Source organism: Cryptomeria japonica, chromosome 11, assembly GCF_030272615.1.
Source record: "Cryptomeria japonica chromosome 11, Sugi_1.0, whole genome shotgun sequence".
Lineage (NCBI taxonomy): Eukaryota > Viridiplantae > Streptophyta > Pinopsida > Cupressales > Cupressaceae > Cryptomeria > Cryptomeria japonica.
This window is the reverse complement of record NC_081415.1, coordinates 164,963,561-164,987,177: the sequence shown is the minus strand read 5'-3', so window position 1 is coordinate 164,987,177 and position 23,617 is coordinate 164,963,561. Positions and strand designations below refer to the sequence as shown.

The window sequence follows — 23,617 nt, the reverse complement described above, 5'->3', positions numbered from 1 at the left end:
ATATTCTGGTGGAATTATAGAGATCTGTTTGCTTTCAAGAACTTACTGACTCCACCAATTAAAAAAATAAAAAACTGGTTGCAGGGCTGTAGATTTATATTTTGTGAAATGTTTTGGTTGAAATCTCTTAAAAATATCAACTCTACATCTCCTTTTTGTTGGATCGTTCATTACCCATTTGTTGATATGGGTTGAGTTTATGGTGATGTTAGTAGAATTTTTACATTGTGCTCTCTAGACTTTATTAATCAATGTGAATAGATACATTAGTGGCAAGAAAATGATGTGGGACCATGTTGGGGTTACCTCAAATCTATATTAAAGTACTTCACCTTCTACTTATGGGAACCAAATCTACCAGAATTAAGAGTAGACATGCAATCACTTAAAGTCAGAACGATTGTAATCATCAATTTATTTATCCAATCAATTGGATTGTTAATAAAGACAGAATTTTAACCATTTCATCCTTTTTCACATAATTTTTGTTTCAAGATAGTAACCCTAATGAAGGATTTGTCAAATAATTTCATTTACCATGAAATCTCTTAGGCTACAACATTCAATTGTGCTTTGTATTTGAGATAAGTATTTAAGGCAATCTATAAATATGGTAGTACTCCGATTTGCAGAAGTAAAAATGTTTTGATAACTATATAAAATTGTAAATTTCCCTTTGTATGGAAGATTTATGATGGGAAGGGCTCATGTGTGATCATTGTAAAAGTCCTACCACTCAACTGTCAGTTATTATATTTAATTTGCACTGTCCATCCCACAGAGTTCTTCAAACTTGTTGATTGTTGACAAATCTTCAATGGCAATGCATGATGTAATGTCCTCAATCCAAAATTTAATATTACTCTAAGATGTAGAAATTAGATTCACAAATGCTATACCAAATTTCACCGAAAACACAACAACTTAGCTAGCTAGTCTTGCACATGAGAGGCCAATTTACATGAAACCTTAGAGAATGTATTAAAACTGATTTTTTTTGATATGAGTGTCATATAATCAGGTCTGAAACTGATCTATTACAGCAGCAACATTAATATCTTGAAACTCCAATTTTCAAGAAAAACCCACAATAACTATTACAACCATATGCCACCAATGTCATTGTAAACACCACAAACTGATTTTGTTTGATTTCCAAATGGAAAGTACATAGCATATGATCCTATACAAGATTGATAACAGCAAAAAACCCCTCAAAACACATCTAGAATCACTGCAACAACATTAATAAGTCCTGAACACAAACAAGGGAAAACTATTCAAACTGCTGAAATCTTGAAGCTCCAATGCAACCTCTGGATGAAGTTGCTTTATGTGAACAATGGGGTTTCGTTCACTATCCACCTAAAATTCATGGGTTTCCGTCCACAAACCTCCAATCTCCAATGAGTTTCCGTCCACTGAAGAATTTTGCAGAACATGAAGTTCATACAATGAGAAATTGAGAAGTAGAAATGACTTAAAGGTCAATCCCCCAACACATGCTTTGTATTTATCTTGTCCTTGGCCAATTTGGTGGGAAAATAATTAATCAGAAATATTACAAATTCCCACTTCACTCTTGCTTTCCAAATTTTCTCTTGGTGGGAAAATCATTAACTAGAAATATTTCAATTTCCACACCATTCTTGGAGGAGAAGTCATTAATTAGAATATTTCAAACTTCCCATTATGGCATAAAATCCAACACAAAGTGTTTCCAAATATCTTAATTTAATATTTAAATGTCCTTTTGATATTGAAAATATTTGGACATTCATAAATATTAAATTAATTATTTCGGTTTCCCCTAAGCTTGTCCGACTAACCCATGGAAGAATAAAATGTGTTACTATTTGCCAAAGTCCAATTTAAAAAAAGGAGAAATTGTAATGTCCCTTGTAGAGACACTTAAATTCAGCTTATAATCTATGAGATTTAGATGTCCAACATGGCGGGAACTAATGGCATTAAATCAAGTTGTATAAATTGATCTAGATATTAACTATGCCACCTTCGTCTTATTTTAGAACAGCTTCTACATTGAATTGATTGACACTAATCTTGATTGTTGATCTCTTATACATTAATATAAGATGGTATTATGTTAATAATAATGATGCCACGTCTTGGAAATGAATACTGAAGTTGTTTGAAATAAGAAAGTCTGATTTGGTTTCTAGTTCTATAATGGATGATTGACAAGAACTTAAAATCGCCATTTCTGAATTATGACTTTAAGATCATTCATTTAAATGCATAAGAGACTATGGCTCCATTTGTAATGTATGGATGATGGGTTCTGGCACTCGATAATTTGGCCTTCGGCTTGCCCACGAACTTGTTCAAAGCTGGGAATAAAGAATAAATACCAATTCCACGATGCCCATTTGTGAGGATATAATACCCCTTTAATATGCGATAAGAGGTTGTGACGGTGAGGAGATAAAACCTTTCCTCAATCGTGACCTTTCATAAATGTCTAATCACACCCTTAGTTATGGGTTGTTAGCTTATACATCTTTAATCAGATCTTTCTATAAATCACATGGTTAGCATTACTCTCCAATTCGTGTTTTTTCATAATTAATTATCGATCATTAACATAACAGTATTCTTTGTTAATTACTGAAAAATGTAAGATTACTGTTTGTCTACCATAATTTGAGGTGCTGGAGATGATTTGATAAATCAAAGGATTAGTCCTTTATGGATCTGTCCCCATGCTCTTCATGCCTTGATCGATTTGTTATCTTCTTCTCTCATGTATGGCTTTGGTTTACAGATTTCCTTCCTCGATCATGATTATACGGCAATGGTGCGCTGTTGTATTTTGAATCTGATTATTACCTTAAGGATGTTTGGTGGAAGATCCTCGATGACATGCTGATATGATATCCTTAATATGCTGAACATTATGTCGACGTTCTTGAGGTCTTGCTTACCCAGATTGGGTGTAGATGTATTAAGTAATTCTGGACTCATCTTCGATGCAATTCTGTTAACATTCTCATTATAAGCCCAACTTATGGATCCTCCAGGGTTCTTTATGAACATCTAATATTAGTACTATTTACACTTGTTGCTTTCTAACTTCTAAATACTGAGGTTGATCATGGCTGTCATCGTTGCTCATGCAAATGTTCTGGTCAAAGATGGGGACATTACAGAATTGACAAGTCCTCCCTCCCAAAATTGCTTGTCCTCAAGCAATTCAAACATTATCTCCAAGGTTTTAATTCCAAAGTTATCTATCATGATAAACTGAATATCAAACCTTGATCCTGTTCGTATGTGGTGCAATGTCTTTTGCCAAGGAACGCCGTGCCAACTTGAAGATTCAGATTATTTTGTACCAATGCCATGAATCAAGCAACAATAACCATGAATTTTGAGCTCTTGAATGTGTAAATATTTGATGCATTCTTTCTCATACTGCAACTGATCTACATCCTCCCACAAAGAAATGCCAAGTGCAGTTTTGTCCATCTTCCTTAGCCTGCTGAAAACTCTCTGAACGGTGAAGTTGAGCTGAGTGATATTAATGTAGCAATCACTAAGGTGTAACCGACTTACTAATGCTATCAATTGATATGTTATACATTGCCATTCATTTTTCATCATTGTCCTTCCTTTCACAACCTTTTGTCCCAAATGTATACATGCACTAGCACTTGACAGTCTGTATCATAAACACTTGAAACTTATTATTGTGCCATGAATCTGCTTCTACACTCAACTTATAACCATCAATGCATCCTTCACAACAGCAATTACACAACTTGAAAATAATTACCCTTTTTACCTTGGAGTTGTGGGAATACTTCTTTCAGGAAACAACATTAGTTGTTTCAAACTTTACCTCAGCTTGAAGGATAGCGTATGCAATTTCAGTGTTGGATGTATAGCAGCAATAGTATAGCTGAGAGATATAAATTAACACCATATAACAGTAACACGCACTCATCTCAACTCTGAATATTGACCTTGCAATTTGTCCTGGATCTCTAGCTAGTGATGCTTTATCATTGGGAAAATTGTTTCAAAGACTCCTAAAGCTCATGATACTAGTAAATGTATGAATTTCATAACATGATGGACTGCGATAATTTTCATGGCATCCTCTACAATAACTGTCAAATTTTCTAGAATCAAGTCTTTCATTCATCTCTATACTGCTGAAATACATATTGCAAAAATACTCATCAATTAACCTATCCTTGACCGCAACTTGAAAAAGGTTAATTTCAGTTGCATGGATTGATTTTAAATAGTAGATGCACAATGGAGAAGCAGCAAAAAATAATCTACAAGAGCACCAAATCCCACATACTAAATTTGCAAGTATGATCCCACGAAATGAAAGGATTACCTCTTCAACCTTTCTCAAAGCTTCATGTGTGGCATTCCCATATTTTCTTATGACACATCATTTTTATAAAGGATATGAAATCAGTCCCCCATGTACATGTTTTTGCCACAAATTCATTTTTATGGAATGCATTCCCAATTTTAGTGGCATCGCTTCTCCAAAAGATACATTTGAAGCCAACTAGGATCATATGAAATTGCTTACCTGAGTTTTGAATGACTCCATTACCATAGGCACATGAGAAGTGACATTCTTTGAATCTTGGCATTTGATTCATAGGCTGCAACCACTGAACCATATGATTCTTTACTTCATTTTCCTTTTGCCTTTGTTTATTCAATATGATTTTCCTTGTATAAGTTCCTAATTTGGCAAGCTGAGATTCATCATTACCAGCTAGTGTAGGACCCTTGTTATGTGCATGCTCTTTAATACAATCATCTTGGAGTTCTTGCTCATGATCACATAGGGAAGCAAGAGTTAAAGAAAAATATTCATTGCAGCCCATAGAAAATTCTAAAACATATTGTAGTCTTCTACCATCAATAGAAAACCCATTTCCTACAAGTGTCAACCTCATGTTCTCAATTTGAATGAAGCCATACCTTTGCATTAACGAAGCCCAATCACCTCCTATTGAAATATCACATCCTTCCACAAATGGATGTGAAATCTGAAATGAAAATAAGATATGACTGGTTACCTTCATTGGCTCATAAGTTACTTCTTGCATTATATTATCTTTCATGACTGAAGTACCATTGATATGATTTAAGTATGATAATTTTGCAACCTTCTTAATGCTAGGAATAATGAAGCCATCTTTTGAATTGTTATCCTTCGTGTAAACTCCTCCATATATCCAAGGATAGAAAACTTGCATGAAGCTTGATTCTAAAAGCACCATGCCAGGCTGATTTGAAGGCTCCCACATATCAAAAATAAGTCTATGGTTTTTTTCCATGCCCCCGATCTGATATTCGACTATCAACGATGAAATTGTCTAATTTCATAAGACAGAAACCTACACTTCAATCGTCTATCTCTTGCAGTCGGATTGGTCATCAGCATCAGCCTTGTGGATCAATCGTTCTCCTCCATCAATACAACGATTCAATTCACAAATTTTTAATTAATGATTAATAGTTAAGATAGGAAAAATGGTACAGAAGTAAACAAGGTGTCTTTTGGTAAAGAGATGAAGGGCTGCGATCACATAAAAGGAGGTGTCTCTTCATAACCGGCATAACCTTGGGAAAGAACATGACTTCTCAGCATTGGAGGAAGGATTCAGACCTGATATTTTATAAGATATTAATACTCAACAGTCTGTCTAGTTATTGCAGTTTGGGCTTCAATTAGGTGAAAAGTATTTCTATCCCAGTTCGTTCATTTGGAAAAAGGAAATCGAATCACAAGGAAAGAAATAATACTTCCAACAGTGTGATTTATATATTCGTTGTGGTATGGATTTCCATACATAATGTAATAATTCTCTGTATATCTGCATACTTCTGAATTAATACGCATTGCTGTTTATGATTATTTGACATAGCATAATAGATATATTGCTGATTCATGGTGTGTTACTATCTATGGCTGGTTTAATACATGGATATAGAAATATGTGATTATGATATAAGATGTTATGCATATTCATTCTATTTTACTGCTATAACCAGCCATGGTAGAGAAATTGGACAATTATAAGTAGGGGATCAATGATGGGGTCATCTTCTAGGTCTGCCACCTCATGGTTTAAGAACAGGGAGTCCCATGGGGCCAAAGGGGTACAAGGGTACTGCCTTTGGGCTTAGAAAGGATGGACTTCCGGGGCACCCTATTGTGATTGCTCCTCATGCTCTCTACCATGGTAAATGTATGCATTAAGAATGTTCAATCATGGGAAGTAGGATAGAAGTGGCAAGATTGAGGGAAACGGTTATAGGACACCTCACTAGGTACTTCACCTCATATGGATGGTGGTGTGACATTTTCACACATTGCCCCATTGCAAATGGGGACCCCCACTTTTTAGCTCTTTAGGTAGATGTTTTGCTTAGATTGCCTTAGCTTACCAATAATTTCCTCAGCCTTTAACCTTTTTAATGAGAGGAAGTTAGCTCAGTCTATCAGGGTTGCGGTGAGTTAAGGTCAAGGTTATCAAAGATGCAAAATTGTTGTCAAATATTGATCTTATCAAAGAATGCAAAAAGCTGTCAAACTGCAAGGGAGTCATTTGGAATGCTAAGTTGTCCAAGTGTTTGCGAGCTAATGTAAATTTTGTGACAGATGGATTTGTTCCTATGGGAGTCGTTTTTCCATGCTTGAGGGTATAAATTGAAGAAAATGATGATGAAAATCAGTAAGTCCCTATGGAGATCAATTTTGCACTTGGGGAATTGAGTGAATGAAGTAATTTGAACAAGCAATGCAAATTAGTATGAAGGAAAGATCAATTTGTCCATATTGAAGCTGAATTTCCACTCCAGGTGGAAGATGAGAGGAAGAGGAACTAGTGTAAGGAGGGTCATGGATCAAAAGTCCTTATGAAAATGGAGCTTCACTATGATAAAATTCATAGGGACTAATTTGTTTCTATAGAGATCGATCCTCCACCTTGATTTAAATCAGATCCAAATGAAATTTTCTTAAGGACAAAATTAAGGACGAAAAATAGGGATCAAAAAGTCCCTATGAGGTTCGATTCTCCACTCCAAGCATGAAAATCAACTTACCTATGGGATGTTACGTTGAAAGTTATGCCAAAAAAGTCCCTATGGAGGTCGAATCTCCACTCAAGGGCTAAACGTGCAAAATTTGGACAAAGCTATAGGGATCAATCAACTTGAAAAACGAATCAATCCCTACTAACATCGAATTTCCACTTGAAGGAGTGAATGTGTTAAAGAAAGATGAATTTTCATGAGGAATAATTTTGTCCTTATACCTATCGATTTCCCCACAAAGAAGCGAACTTACAAAGGTATCATGTATTTTTTAGGGACAAAATGAAATTTCTTAAGGACTAAAATGTTCCTATAGAAATCGAATTTCCACCTAAGAGATAATTTTGCAAACATTAAATGAATTTCAACTGGATTAAAAGTCCTTATATCTATCGAATCTCCACTTGGGGATTAAATATGCTAAGGAATTATGAATTTCATCTATCCCAAATCGGATTCCTCAAAAGATAAAAAAAATTCTACAGGTAAGGTGAAATCTATAGGGAATAATTTTGTCCCTATTCCTGGTGAATTTCCACCAATCAACAACAAGAATTCAATAGAAACAAACAATTTTTCATTAATCAAACTCCTCAAGGACAAAATAAGGACTAAATGAATCCTTATACCCATCGATTTTCCCCTTTATGTCAATATTGAAAGGTAAATCGAATTTCTTAAGGACTGAAAAAATCCCTATAAGGATTGGGTTTCCACTTGAAACAAAATAAGCTAAAGATAACGTGAATTTTATAGGGACTAACCCAGTACCTATTCCCATCGATTTTCCACCATTTCATTTGGTGGAATGAAATAAGGATTGTGAGAAGCCCATAGGGACTAAATCAGTCCCTATTCTTACCGAATCCCAACTCTTGCAATTATAAACTGTTGGTGTTGGAAATAAGCCACACCTGGACCGACGATGGACTGGTCCAAGAGGGGCCAGTAGCTCAGTGGTAGAGCACTCCAGCAGCGTATGGAAGGTCCTAGGTTCGAGTCCTAGCTGGTCCATGTCTCAACATGGTATTAGAGCCACGTTGATCGAACCTAAGGCATTCAAATTTGAGAAGTTCAAATCGAAGATATAAACATCACATTTTCCATGGCTAATGCTATCAGATTTGAGGATAGACTTGAAGGAGGCGATAATTTCTCAGCATGAAAATTCAGAATTAAGATGATTCTAAAAGAGAATAAAGTTGAATCATTTGTAAGAGTTGAATCTAAAGAACCAGAGAATGAACTTGACAAATCGACATGGATTGAGGGAAATGAAAAAGCCATGAAGATCATAGTCGATGGAGTGAGAAATCACATTATGCCAATAATAACAAAGCATGAGACTGCCTACCATATGTTCAAAGCACTCGAAAGTGCATTCGAGATAAACAATGCAAGTAGAACCCTGACTCTAAAAAGGGAAATAAATCATATAAGTATGAACAAAGGAGAGTCAATCAATGCATACTTTATGCGGATATCAGCCCTAAGGGATGAATTGGCAACGCTTGGATATGAGATCCAAAGCAAAGAGCTAACGCTCATTGCTCTAGATGGGTTGCCTAGTACATGGGAAACATTCATCCAAGGCATTAGTGCAAGGGCTAAATATCGGAAATTTGAAAGGCTAAGAGCAGATTGTCTTCAAGAGGAGTCAAGGTTAAATAAGAAGGGGATTAAGCAAAAGAACATAAATGAAGATCTCCATGTTCTAAATACCAACTCCAACAAGAAAAGCAAGAAGAAACATTTCAAGAAGAGAAAGAACCGACATGAGAAAAGGTCATCTAAGAAAGACAACTCTCACATTCAGTGCTTTAGGTGTGATCAATATGGACACTATGCAGCAAAATGTCCTGATAGAATCAAACAAGCTACATTTGCAAAAGTGAAAAGGGAAGAATATGACTCCGAGAAGCATGTATTCTACTCTGCCCTCTCTAGCCAAGTATCCAATAAATCTAACACCTGGATCATTGACAGTGGGTCTTCAAGACACATCACTGGGTATAGAGAATTATTGGATTCCATGTTAGAAGAAATTGATGAAGAAGTAACCATTGGTGATGACTTTGCACATCCAGTGAAAGGCATTGGTACCTGCACCATTAAGCTGAAGACAGGCATGTCTCTCCAACTCATCGGAGTCCTATTCGTTCCTGGCATCAAGAGGAACTTAATCTCCGTATCTGCACTTGAAGATGATGGGTACAAAATAACCTTCATGAATGGTAAAGTTCTAGTATGGCCACAAAACTCTTCCATCAAGAAGGCTATAACCCTAGGGCATAGAAAAGGCTATTAGTATGAGGTATGAACTGAATCTAACCTAGCCCTACTTCATGAGATTGCAGATTCTAATGAAATTTGGCATAGAAGATCAGGTCATTTAAACTTTCGTGCTTGATGTTCAATGGAAAAATCAGTAATTGGGGTGCCTAAGTTAAAACAATACCATTCTGGTACATGTAAGGGGTGTGCCCTAGGCAAAAATACTAAGAGTTCCTTTCAGAATAGTTCTAGGAAAACATGCAATGTTTTAGAACTGGTTCACTCTAACCTATGTGGGCCAATGTCTGTACCATCATTAGGAGGGTTCCTTTATTATGTAATGTTCATTGATGACTTCTCTAGGAAGACCTGGATCTACTTTCTTAAACGTAAATAATCTGAAGAGATCCTCAAGAGATTTAAGGAATTCAAATCTCACTATGAAAACTCTTCCAGAAAGAAAAAGAAAATCCTAAGGACTGATAATGGGAGGGAATATACCTCAGACATTTTTAGGGAATTTTGTAAAGAAGCTGGGATTAAGAGGGAGTTCATTGTCCCTTACAACCCCCAACAAAATGGGGTTGCTGAGAGGAAAAATAGAACCATTGTAGAAGCAGCCAAAGCCATGCTTCTTGATCAAAACTTAAAAACTCATCTTTGGGCAAAAGCCTCCAACACTGCTGTATACATACAAAATAGATGTCCTCACTCCCACATTGAAGATAAAACTCCTGAAGAAGTTTTCACAGGGATAAAGCCCGATATTACTCACTTTAGGATATTTGGATGCCTTGTCTACTTTCATATACCTAAAGAGAAAAGAACAAAACTAGAACCCTCTGGAAGAAAAGGAATCTTTGTTGGATATAGTGAAACCTCTAAAGCCTACATAATATTTGTGCCTGGACATAGCAATATTGAACTTAGTAGAGATGTAATATTTGAAGAAGACATAGCCTTCAAAAGGGCTAAATACTCTATTGAGTTAGAAATCTATGCTCCATCTTCAGACCTAGAAGAGGACCCCACTCCTGAGATTCAGAGGAAGTGTTCAGAAGAAAATGAAGTACAAATTCCTCCCCAAGAAATCCCTAAGAAAAGACCTCTATGGGTTCACAAAACAATGGAAGATGCAAGGGACTTTGCAGCTCCTTCAGGGTTTTTTAGAGAAAGTAAGAGGCCTCGAAGATTCACTAGCTATGTAGCCCTAATGAACGATCTCTCTAAATTAGAACCCTCTAGTGTACCAGAAGCTCTTAAACATCAAGTTTGGAAAGATGCCATGTCTGAAGAATATAAATCCATCCTAAACAATGATGTGTGGGAAATTGTTCCTAGGCCAAAAGGGAATTTCGTTGTTTCATCCAAATGGCTATTCAAAATCAAACATGTTGCAGATGGTAGCATAGAGAAACATAAAGCTAGATTTGTAGCCAGGGGGTTCTCACAAAAAGAGGGAATAGATATGATGAGACATTTGCTCCAGTTGCTGGATACACCTTAGTCAGAGCAGTACTGGCCATTGCAGCAGCCAAAGGTTGGAAAGTCCATCAGATGGATGTAAAAACTGCTTTTCTGAATGGTAAAATTGAGGAAGTCTACTTAGAACAGCCAGAAGGGTTTGAGATCCACAATGCAGAATCACATGTGTGCAGGTTGAAGAAAGCCCTATATGGACTAAAACAAGCCCTCAGGGCCTGGCATGAAAGAATTGATAGTCATCTCATGGGATTGAGATTCTCATAAAATGATGCAGATTCAAATCTATACTTCAAGGAAGTCAAAGGTGATATGTTGATATTGATCTTGTATGTTGATGATCTTTTAATTATAGGAGAAGATCACCTTATTGGCCAGTGTAAGAAAGATCTTGAGAAGGAGTTTGATATGAAGGATTTAGGCCTTCTACATTACTTCCTTGGATTGGAAGTTTGGCAAAACTTTGACAATATTGTACTTAATCAAGGAAAGTACACGTTAGACATATTGAAGAGATTTGGTATGATGAACTACAAACACGTGACTTCCCCTATGGAAACAAATCTTCACAAAGTAAAGGAGGCAGCAGCAGACTCCCCATTGGTAGATCCTACTCTCTACAGACAGATGATTGGATCATTGATGTACTTAGTCAATACTAGACCTGATATTTGTTATCTAGTAAATGCCTTGAGCCAGTTCATGTGTGAACCTAAGGAGATACATCTTATGGCTGTGAAACACATTATGAGATACCTTCAAGGTACTCTCAACTATGGACTCAAGTATGAGAAAGTTGATTTGGATCTTCATGGGTTCACTGATTCGGATTGGGCTGGAAGTGTGGTTGACAGGAAAAGCACCTCAGGGTGTTGCTTCAGTTTGGGTTCAGCCATGATATCTTGGATTAGCAGGAAGTAGTCATCAGTAGCTTAGAGTTCTATAGAGGCCGAATATATCGCAGCCTCCATGGCTGCAAGAGAAGCAATATGGCTCCGGAAACTGCTTGTGGGATTATTCAGTAAGGCACTAAAACCTACCATAATTCATTGTGATAATCAGAGTTGTATAAAACTCTTTGTGAATCCTGTATTTCATGATAGATCCAAACATATAGAGATTCCTTATCACTATGTGAGAGATATAGTAGACAGGAATGTAATTCAGTTATAGTATATCAGTACAGGAGACCAGACAACAGACATACTTACCAAACCTCTATCCAGAGTGAAAGTTGAACACTCCAGGAAAGGTCTTGGTATGATTGAGTTATAATTAGTTTTGTAATCTGTACTAATATATCAGATGTTTAATGTGTGAACTTCTTTTTGTTGTGTTATGACTTTATGGGCTCCACCCCTTGTGTACATTTCTAAAAGATCTTTTAGACAATGAACACTTGTATTAAACATTATAAGGTGACGATCTTGTAATGTTGATATCATGCTGACTTGATATCATTCTAACTCATGGATGTGCCATGATATGTTATGGTAGACATTATGTGACGTAATGTCAGTGCACATACCATAACCTGGATATAAAGGAATTCAACATTCTCAAGTATTTTATATCCAAGGTATCGCATGTTATGCGATACTGATATCACTTGTTATGTGGTATCTATATCACGAGATGATGTGGTATCTATATCACGAGATGATGTGATATATTCCCGTGTCACTTATTATGTGATACATCATGTCACAAGCATATGTGATATGATCCTTTATATTACGAGGTCATGTAATACATTCCATTATCAGAAATGTGATGCTTATTTCACTGTTTACATAAGTCTCCAGTTATCTTCCCTAGCTAAGAGGGAGTGTTGAAACTTAGTAGCTTCGGTAAGATAAATGATTGAATGAGAGACTTCATTTATCTCTCATTCAATCATCTACCTTATCGATGTAACTACAAGCTAATGGTAGACTTCATGATTGAATGAATAAACTTGTTATAATCATCCTTATATGCATTTCACAATCCAAACATCAGATTGCATAGTTCGACACTTGGACATCATTATCAAATGTAATCGATCGTGCTATGACCATATTTGATATGCTGTGGTTGTAATAGAACAGATCGGATTTATGATAACTATAGTTATCGTATTAATCTTGCATCATACCGATTTGTTATCGGTTGTTAATATTAAATAGCATTTGACTTGACCCAATTTGTTATCGGTTGTTAATATTAAATGGCATTTGTCTTGACCCGATAGTTATCGGTAAAACGCTTTAATGAAGCGATGCCTATGAACCGATCAAGACATGTCTTGATCGGGCATGTCAAGAGACATGTCCGGTCAAGTGCCTTGATCGGTAGGCATTACATATAAGTATATGCTGTGTGAAATGCTGCAGCATCATCGAAATTAATTAATGTCATCAATAGCAACCTGCAAATAAGAAGCAACAGTCAATAAAATAGTAAAAGAATTTCTAAACTCCTACAACTTAGATTTGAACATAAATTTGAATATCATTTACATGGTATCAGAGCCAGGTCCAGGCTAGGAGCCCCAAGCACACAAGAGGTGTGGCTTAAGGGGGTTGTTGGTGTTAGAAATAAGCCACACCCGGACCGACGATGGACTGGTCCAAGAGGGGCCAGTAGCTCAGTGGTAGAGCACTCCAGCAGCGTATGAAATGTCCTAGGTTCGAGTCCTAGCTGGTCCATGTCTCAACATAAACCAAACACTTTACATTAATAATTGTTGCAAAATTGCTGGGAGGAAAATGCCAATTTAACCACAAATTGCAAAACAAATTTAAATTTCAGTTAAAGCAAACAAAAAATGTTTAAAAGAAAAAGTTGGCTATGTATGAAAGTTAAGAGTTGCGATGATTGATAAACAAGATATATATATATGTTGAAGGAGAAACAACATTTCAAAACAAAAACAAATTCAAATCAATCTGAATCTGCCCTCCCAAATTTGTGTTAAGAGAAGAAAGACTCAGCAATCCGAATCAGAAAGATTATTACAAATTCACTTCAAGAGGATTGAAACAAGTTCGCTCAAGAGGAAAAATTGCTCCAAGTTTGTAGTCTAGGACAAAACTATATGTTTTATCAGGAGGATTTCCTTACTTCGAAGTTCGCAGTCAAGTGAAATATGATCAAGGATGAGAGATAGTTTCAAAAGAGTTAATCAAAGTTAGAAGATTTGATCATCCAAAGATGATGCAATTTGGGAATTCATCCCAACATCTTGACCACATTGAGCAACTAGATAAAGTTGAATATCGAGAGATATTGCTCAATCACAAACACTTTGTGATGATGTAGCTGATGTGGCGTCCTACTCACCACCAATCAATTAAGTTCTTCCAGGTTAGCGCGTCCAAATATGTTGAACCTGATTCATCCAAGAAAGCAGCAAGCGACACATGGCAATTTATCAAATATTGTTTAATGTACCTAACCTCAACTCTCATTGGTGATAAATTCAAGATAGACATGTGTCCAATTCATTGTAATGATCTCATTGGTCAAGAAAAGAGTTTGTTGTAGCAAACCCTAATTAGGGTTTTATTGTAAGATCTCGGTGATTAATTTGATAATCAATCTGAGCCATTGAATTGTATTGAGAGCACTATAAAAGGCTCAAATAAATCATTGTAAAGGATAATAGTTGATAGGAGATAGCTAGACTAGGGTAGAAGAAAAAGAGATTGTTGCCAAGACTTTGTTGTAAGAAGCATATTATTTTTGTAAATGTTATTGAATTTACAATTCAAGATGCAAGTTATATTCAAGGTTATCTTCTCTTTCAAGTATATGTTATTTTTATTATAATAAATCTGATTATTATCTGATATGTTGCAGATGGAGAAAGAGCATTTATGAATTTCGATGTTCTTCCTACATTTCACCGATCGATATATATATATATATATGCAAATATAGGAGATCAAGCAATACCTTGACCGGTCATGTCTATTAGACATGATCGATCAAGATATTACTTGATCGTGCCTCTTCAAACCGGTAATCGGTGTGTATGCATTTAATCATTAAACCCGATACTAATCGGTGTGAAAGCATTTAACATTAAACCTGATACCAATCGGTGTGTAAGCATTAACAATACGCCCGATACCAATCGGTGTGTTAGCATTAACAATAAACCCGATACCAATCGGTGTCCTGTGCATTATGATTAGTAACCGATATTAATCGGTATTAGTTAAGAACCTGATTGTTAATGCAAGGTTATATATATGAATCCAAGGATACAATCACAGCTAGATCGTATATCATGCACATAATCGATGATAAATATAATAACTGAATCATGATCATAATCTCATGTGTATATATAAGATAACTGGAGTCTTATCATAGTCTATCGATGAGATAGATGATTGAATGAGAGACTTCATTTATCTCTCATTCAATCATTTATCTTACTGAGGCTATCATGTATCAACACTCCCTCTTAGCTAGGGAAGATAAATGGAAGACAACATATCTAGTATCACATTTCTTATTATGGTCTTATAATCTTACTCTTTAAGGAATCATATCACCTAGACATGTGACATGAAGTATCATCAATCATTTGATACAAGAAATCACATCACCTAAACACGTGACATGAAGTATCACCTAAATGCGTGATACAAACGTTCATCACATCAACTTGTGATGACAAGATATCACCTAAGCGCGTGATATCAGTATTGCCTAAACATGCAATACTTTAGGAATAAGTACATGACAATAGTTAAATTCTCAATTTATTCAAGTTGTGGTATGTGCACCAACATTTTATCCAAATGTTTTACCGCAACACAATCATGGCACATCCATGGCATACCAGAGATCCAACATGATAACTGGTTTGAACATCATAAGATCCTCACCTTATAATGTCTACATACAAGTATTCATTATTTAAGAGATCGTCACCTCTTAAATATGAACACAGGGGGTTAAACCCATAAAAGTCCTAACATGACAAAGAAGTTTACACATAAAACATCTTAATAAGTATAGGAGTACAAAGCAAATTAAATTTCAATCATACCAAGACCTTTTCTGGAGTGCTCAACTTTCACCCTTGAAAGTGGTTTGGTAAGAATATCTGCTGTCTGCTCTCCTGTACAAATGTATTCCAACTGCATCACATTCCTATTGACCATGTATCATACATAATGATATGAAATTTCAATATGTTTGGATCTGTCATGAAACACCGGATTCACGGAAAGTTTTATACAACTTTGGTTGTTGCAATGAATAACTGTTGGCTTCATTGGTTCACCAAATAACCCCACAAGCAGCTTCCTAAGCCATATTGCCTCTCGAGCAGCCATGGAGGCTGCAATGTATTCGACCTCAGTGGAACTCTGTGCTACTGATGACTGTTTTCTGCTAATCCAGGATATCATGGCTGAACCTAAACTGAAACAGCATCCTGAGGTGCTTTTCCTGTCAGTTACACTTCCAGCCCAATTTGAATCTGTGAATCCATGTAGATCTAGTTCAACTCTCTCATATTTGAGACCAAGTTTTAGGGTACCTTGTAGATATCTCATGATATGTTTTACTGCTACCAGGTGTATCTCCTTTGGTTCACACATAAACTGAGTCAAAGCATTAACTGCATAACAGATATCTGGTCTCGTATTTACAAGATACATCAAGGACCCAATCGTTTGCCTGTATAGAGTAGGATCTGAGGGTTGGGATTCTGCTGCTACTTCCTTAAGTTTATGAAGGTTTGTTTCCATTGGAGAGGTCATGGGTCTGCAGTTTAGCATTCCAAATCTCTTCAAAATGGCCAAGGTATATTTACCCTGGTTTAGTATAATGCCATCAGAGTTCTGCCATACTTCCAAACCTAGGAAGTAATGAAGGAGTCCCAAGTCCTTCAAATCATATTCTTTAGCAAGGTCTTTCTTACACTGATCTATGAGGTGATCTTTTCTTGTGATTAACAAATCATCAACATATAAAATCAATATCAACATATCACCTTTGCTTTGCTTATAGTAGAGATTTGGATCTGCATCATTCTTTGAGAAGCCTAGCCCTGAGAGATAAGTGTCAATTCTTTCATTCCAGGCCCTGGGAGTCTGTTTAAGTCCATAAAGAGCTTTCTTGAGTTTACATACATGAGATTCTACATCATGAATCTCAAACCCTTAAGGTTGCTCTAGGTATACTTCTTGTGTAATCTCTCCATTAAGAAATGTTGTCTTTACATCCATTTGATGTGCTTTCCATCTTTTTGCTACTGCAATGGCTAAGACTGTTCTTACTGAGGTATATCTGGCTACAGGTGCAAAGGTTTCTTCGTAGTCAATTCCTTCCTTTTGTGAAACCCTATGGCTACAAATCTAGCCTTGTGTTTCTCAATGCTGCCATCTGCAGCATGTTTGATTTTGAAGAGCCATTTGGAGGTGACAAAGGATTTCCCAGCTGGCCTAGGAACGATCTCCCAAACATCATTTTTCATAATGGATTGGTATTCCTCAGACATGGCATTCTTCCATACTTGATGTTTAAGTGCATCTGATACATTAGTAGGTTCTGCTTTTGAGAGATCATTCATGAGAGCAATGTAGTTGGTGAGTTTGTTAGGCCTTTTGCTTTCTCTGAAGGTTCCTGAACGAGCAACATACTTTTGAGCTTCTTCTACAGTTTTGGTGGCCCATAGTGGTCATTTCTTGAAATTTTCCGTAGGTGGGTTTTGAGTTTCACCTACATTTTCCTCAAGACTCCCCCTCTGAAGCTCAGGAGCAGGGACTTCCTCTATCCTAGGGGTAGGGATATAGACTTCAGGTTCTATTGAGCTTTGGGCTCTTTTGAAGGCTAAGTCTTCTTCAATGATTACATCCCTACTGAGTTCAATATTCCTCTGACCAGGTATATAGATTCCGTTGGCCTTAGAGGTTTCACCATATCCTACAAGTATTCCCCTTTTTCCAGAAAACTCTAATTTTAATCTTTTCTCCTTAGGTACATGAATATAGATAGGACACCCAAATATTCTAAGGTGGCTGATATCTGGCTTTGTTTTAGTAAAGACTTCCTCAGGGGTTTTAGCTTCAAGATGGGAGTGAGGACATCTATTTTGTATATATACAGCAATGCTTGTTGCTTCTGCCCAAAGATTGGTATTTAGATTCTGATCAAGAATCATGGCTTTGGCAGCTTCTACAATTCTCCTATTTTTCCTCTCAACTGTCATGTCCCCTAATAAATGATTAGCGAATGTATACAAAAATATTAATTATGTTATATAAACTTCCCATTCATTTATATAAATAATTAATATTTACATATATTATGGTTAAAAGGCATGTCTTTTAATCACATGTATTTTTTTTATCATCGTAAATAGTCTTAACTATTACGGGATTTTTAACCAACTGGTGTTAATAAAAGGATGGGCACCCAAGATGGAGGACATCGGATTTTTTTTACAAAAGCAATGTCTAAAGTGGAGGTTGATTATCTGTGAGATATCAAGCCTATGAATGATTTCCTGTCGCCAGCCATAACTGGCCTATTGGAACTGAGAATCAAGGAGTAGTCTACAGCATGAGTGTTGATGATATTATTGTCACACGTATTCATACATACAAATTGAAGAAAGACTAATAGGAGTTTGGCAGGGAGGCACGCTAATTCCATTCCTTCACGGAGACTACCGAAGCCTAGTCGAAAGGCATACAAATTCTATTCTACCCATCGTATGAGAGAAAACTGATATCGGGTGTAGTTGTTAATACAAACTCTTGTTCACGTGAGACAGAGATCAGACTTCAGGTGTATTTCCATCTTGACCCTGCAGTTACGAAGATTCCAGTGGAGTAGCAGAAGAACGTAAACTGTGGTCTTCCGCAGAAGTATCCCTGCCGTGGTGTAGTGGCGTTGAATTAATAGGAGGATCATTATCCAGAAAACCCAATATCGGGTCAACACTTGCTCGCCCCAGTGATCACGAAGAACATAGTTGCTGTGCGTAGTATATGCTGTGGAGAGGCATATTCTAGATTAGTGGTGTGTGGCGTACCATGAAGAAGTGTGCTCCAGGTTCATCGCATGAACCATTGTTCCGTGAGGCTAAGGAAGAACATAGCTGCTGTGCGTAGCATATACCGTGGAGAGGCATCAACCAATGTTCCGTGAGGCTAAGTGCAGAATGCATTCATGAAGACCTTCCGATAGCAGACAGCCACGTGATTTGCATCGACAGCCACTGCAACCTCAACAGGTGCATCATGACTTTTACGATATTGAATGCTGTAAATTACTGTTTAGAAATTGTTATGTTTATTCACAAACATGAAATATAATTAGAGACTGCATGGGTTATACTTCAAAAAGACATTCATATGCCCTCAATGATCAACCGGCTAATTAAATACTATATAAACTGGAGATATATATCTATTTGCAGTCAGTCTTAATAAGGAACTTTACATCAGCTACCCCATTTTGTTGAGGATTATAAGGTATTGTAAGCTCCCTCTTAATCCCAACATTTTTACAAAATCTTTAAACAAATCTGAGGTGTATTCCCCCCCATTGTCAGTTCTTAAGGTTTTGATTTTATTTCCTGAGTAGTTTTCTGTTAGTGATTTAAATTCCTTAAACCTATTAAGGATCTCTTCTGATTCTTTACATTTTAGAAAGTAGATCCAAGTTTTCCTAGAGTAGTCATCAACAAATATTACATAATACAAAAATCCCCCTAAAGAAGGTACGGACATAGGTCCACATACATCAGAATGAACTAACTCTAGAACTTTGCTTGTTTTCCTAGTACTATTTTGAAAAACACCCTTAGCATTTTTACCTAGGGCACATCCCTTGCATGCCCCTGAATGATATTGCTTTAACTTAGGTAGGCCTGAGACAAGGTTTCCCATTGATGATAAAGCTGTAAAATTCAGGTGACCTAGTCTTCTATGCCAAACTTCATTAGCATTTGTAGTTTCATGGATTAGGGCTAGGTTGGGCTTTGTGCACAACTCATACAAGTAGCCTTGTCTTTGACCAATGGTTTTAGCTTTCTTGATAGATGAATTCTTTGGCCAAGCCAATACTCTGTTGTCCATGAAGGTCACTCTGTACCCATTATCCTCTAGTGCTGATATGGAGACTAGGTTTCTCTTGATGCCTGGGACATATAGTACTCCTTTAAGTTGCAATGATACACCTGACTTTAGTTTGATGGTGTAGGTTCCAACTCCTCTGATTGGATGTGTGGAGTCATCTCCGCTAGTCACTTCCTCATCATTCTCCTCTATCATGGAGTCTAGCACTTCTCTAAACCCTGTGATGTGTCTGGATGAGCCATTGTTGATCACCCAGGAGTTAACCTTGTTTGATGCTTGGTTTGTAAGTGCTGAGTAGAGTACATACTTCTCGGAGTCATCTTCCCCTTTAGATTTTCCTGCTTTGGCAAATGTGGCTTGTTGTTTGGCTCTTTTCGGACATTTGGCAACATAGTGTCCGAATTTGTCACATCTGAAACATTGAATCTGTGAAAGATCCTTCTTGAAGGTGTTCTTGCCATGACGACCTTTCCTCTTCCTAAATTGTTTCTGCTTGCTTTTCTTATTGGAGTTTGTATTTAGGACTTGAAGATCTTCATCTATATTCTTTTTTTTGATCCCTTTCTTATTTAACCTTAATTCTTCTTGGAGACAATTTGCCTTTAGCCTTTCAAACTTTGGAAATTTCTCCCTTGCACTGATGCCTTGGACGAATGTTTCCCATATACTGGGCAACCCATCTAGAGCAATGAGTGTTAATTCTTTGTTCTGGATCTCATATCCAAGGGTTGCTAGCTCATCCCTTAGGGCTGATATCAACATGAAGTAGGCATTGACTGACTCCCCTTTGATCATAGCTATATGATTTATTTCTCTCTTTAAAGCCAAGGTTCTACTAGCATTGGATATCTCAAATGCATCTTTAAGTGCTTTGAACATGTTGTAGGCCGTTTCATGTTTCCTTATGATGGGCATAATATTATTCCTCACCCCATCAACTATGATTTTGATGGCCTTTTCATTTCCCTCTATCCAAGTTGCTTTGTCAGGTTCAGTCTCAGGTTCTGTAGTTTCAATTTTTACTAATGATTCGACTTTATTTTCTCTTAGAATCATCTGAATTTTGAACTTCCATGTTGAGAAGTCATCACCTCCTCCGAGTCTATCTTCGAATTTGATAGTGCTAGCCATTAGGAGAAATGTGATGTTGAATATATGCTTGTCTTGAATTTTCCACAAAATTGAATAGCCTCAGGTTTGATTTAACTATAGCTCTGATACCATGTAAATGTTATTTAATTTACAATTCAAGATGCAAGTTATATTCAAGGTTATCTTTTCTTTCAAGTATATGTTATTTCTTATTATAATAAATCTGATTATTATCTGGTATGTTGCAGATGATGAAAGAGCATTTATGAATTTCGATGTTCTTCCTACATTTCACCGATCGATATATATATGCAAACATAGGAGATCAAGCAATACCTTGACCGGTCATGTCTATTAGACATGACCGATCAAGATATTACTTGATCGTGCCTCTTCAAACTGATAATCGGTGTGTATGCATTTAATCATTAAACCCGATACTAATTGGTGTGAAAGCATTTAACATCAAACACGATACCAATCGGTGTGAAAGCATTTAACATCAAACACGATACCAATCGGTGTGTAAGCATTAACAATACGCCCGATACCAATCGGTGTGTTAGCATTAACAATAAACTCGATACTAATCGGTGTCCTGTGCATTATGATTAGAAACCGATGTTAATTGGTATTAGTTAAGAACCCGATTGTTAATTCAAGGTTATATATATGAATCGAAGGATACGATCACAGCTAGATCGTATATCATGCACATAATCGATGATAAATATAATAATTGAATCATGATCATAACCTCACGTGTATATATAAGATAACCGGAGTCTTATCATAGTCTATCAATGAGATAGATGATTGAATGAGAGACTTCATTTATCTCTCATTCAATCATTTATCTTACTGAGGCTATCATGTATCAACAATTTTCATTGAAGATATGATGAATTTCATGTGTTGATTCAACAATTTGCATGGTCTCTACTTCTCATTTGTTTTAATGTTGATTGGATGGATGGAAATTATTGTGGATGGTTAATGGTGAAATTCACATGTTCATACTACTTGTATTTTGTTGATTGCTAAATACTTTGCGTGGTCAACTGAACTCTTTACATAAGCTTAACTTTGATTGCCACTCACCCATTGATATGCATCACATTGATGGTGTCTATGTTGCTGATGGTAATTTGAACATCATTTGCTTACCTTAGAAGATCGCACTAGCTTTGTGGTTTTGTTCTTTGCATGGCAAAGAAAAGTCTAGTAGAGTTTCACTAAGTCATTCCGAGTCTCTTACATTCTAGGAATAGATTAGTCTCTCTAAACCCTTCCTCCTTTTGTTGTTTTATTTGAGTTCAAGTTAGGAGAAAAGCATCACAAGATTGCAATATCAGATGATCAAGTTCCAGTCACATTGAAAGAGTTCTAATCAGAGTTTAAGTATAAATGTAAGTCCCCCTTTGTGATTCCAACAATATCACATCAACCATTGAGCTTATCCACACATCAAGAACTGACAATAGAAACCTTGGAATCGTCTCAGTTGATCCAATAATTTAGCATCCAAGAAGATTTTGTTCAAGAGAGGATAAAATACCTTGGTATTTTATTCTGTGTATGAAGTGCATAAAAAAAATATCAACATTTGGCACGGGCCACATGAGGCCAAGGGGGATAGTGTTCTGCCTTTGGGCCTAGGGTAGAGGATCTCCAGGGCACCTTATCGAGTCAACCTATCTCAGCTCTTCTATGGCTGAGCCTTCTCAGACTGATTTAAGTGATCGCGTGACTAGATCTATACTTCTAATATATGCTTGATGATTTCTATTTAAAGAAATCTATCTTATGAAATTATGATTGTAAATGATTCCTAACGTGTTTGCAAGGTCTGAATCAAAGTGAAAGGTATCTCTAACCCTACTTTGTTTCAATTAAATAATTGTGATCTAGGGCAAAATTTGGGTAATTTTAATTTAGGGACATTACATTCTTATTGGAAGAAATAATGTTTTGCATTCTCTCCTTTATTGCACCACTTTCTGCCCAAAGATCTTGTCCTCCATCTGTTAATTCTTCTCTAAGAATATGGAGTATATCAAGCATCATACATTTATTATCGACTGTAGGATTGAGTTCTAAGGAGTAATTCATGAATTGCAAACATTGGACTCCTACAACTTCATTAGATTTCAGAAAATAACATTGCTGACTTTTTCTTTTTATTGTCATGCAAGAGTTAAAGAATTCCACAAAGAAATCAAATCCAATATCCTCTTTTCTATTTTTAGCAAACTCCCCTAGTTGACATAGTTTTTGTATTGGCACAGGATGAGGCAACAAATCTGAAAATTGAGATTTTTTTCCATACCTTAGGCAGCTTACTAAGAATTCATTCACTTTTTTGGAATTGATAGTTGTGGAAACACCATCATGATTCCATTTTTCTACTTTGGGGTTGCAATCAACATGCTTATCTACCCTTTCCATGAGGGAAATTATTCAGATGTTCTCTAGAGTTTCTTCCATCTGAAGTCCATCACTGGTGCTATTTTTGTATGTACAAAGGAAAATGCATGTCTCCTCATCTGGAGCACCTCACATCCAAATAACAAGGC

The 23,617-nt window shown here is 36.4% G+C and overlaps 1 protein-coding gene across 7 annotated transcripts in view; it reads left to right on the top strand.

The window, feature by feature from the left end:
- The window catches only part of LOC131032484 (uncharacterized), a 243,020-nt gene that overhangs the window by 122,589 nt on the left and 96,814 nt on the right, over window positions 1-23,617 (top strand). The gene's annotated exons all lie outside the window — the stretch shown is intronic.